This window comes from Mauremys reevesii, linkage group 17 (assembly GCF_016161935.1).
Source record: "Mauremys reevesii isolate NIE-2019 linkage group 17, ASM1616193v1, whole genome shotgun sequence".
In the NCBI taxonomy this organism is placed as follows: Eukaryota; Metazoa; Chordata; order Testudines; family Geoemydidae; genus Mauremys; species Mauremys reevesii.
In genome coordinates, this window is record NC_052639.1 from 34,883,408 (window position 1) to 34,884,051 (window position 644).

The 644-nt window shown below is 51.2% G+C and overlaps 1 non-coding gene across 1 annotated transcript; it reads right to left on the reverse strand.

The window, feature by feature from the left end:
* Positions 1–570: 570 nt before the first annotated feature.
* Positions 571–644, reverse strand: TRNAT-UGU. Its single transcript has one exon. It is a non-coding gene; the product is annotated as a tRNA-Thr (tRNA).

The following is a 644-nucleotide window of genomic DNA, read 5'->3' on the forward strand; positions in this document are numbered from 1 at the left end:
TGGCAGAACATCAGACTTTTAATCTGAGGTCCAGGGTTCAAGTCCCTGGTCAGGTGATAAACTACTCCCAAGATCTTACACTGTCTTGCTGGAGTCCTCTTGGAGGTTACTTTTTCTCTGCAGGATTTTCCTTTCCTCAGAAGGGCCTTTTGTGTTGTTGGGTTTGAAGGGCAACTTCCTGACAGCCCCTCTGTCCTTGCAGCCTGAAGGAATAAAGGCCTCTGGGCATAGAGCATGTTCCTCCCTGCACACACACACACACACACGAACACACAGAATATCCCTAAGGAATTAGAATCACCTGCTGCCTTCCCTGTCCTGCTGGATCCCCAAATGAAGATGCTCTTCAGCCTAAACCCACGTCCCCTCTTTTCCCAGTGCCCCTCAGACCCAACCCTCAGTCCCTCCTATGCTCACTGCTCCTCACTCCCAACCAGAGCCTGCTCCTCTTCACCCTTCTCCTCAATCCCAGTTTAAACAGCCACACTGGGCTGGACCAAAGGCCCACCTAGCTCTGTGTTTTGTCCTCTGTCAGTAGCCAATACCAGGTGTCCTAAAAGTTAACCAACAAGGCACCACTGGGAGTTGAACCCAGGATCTGCTGTTTACAAGACAGGTGCTTTAGCCAGCTAAGCCATGGTGCC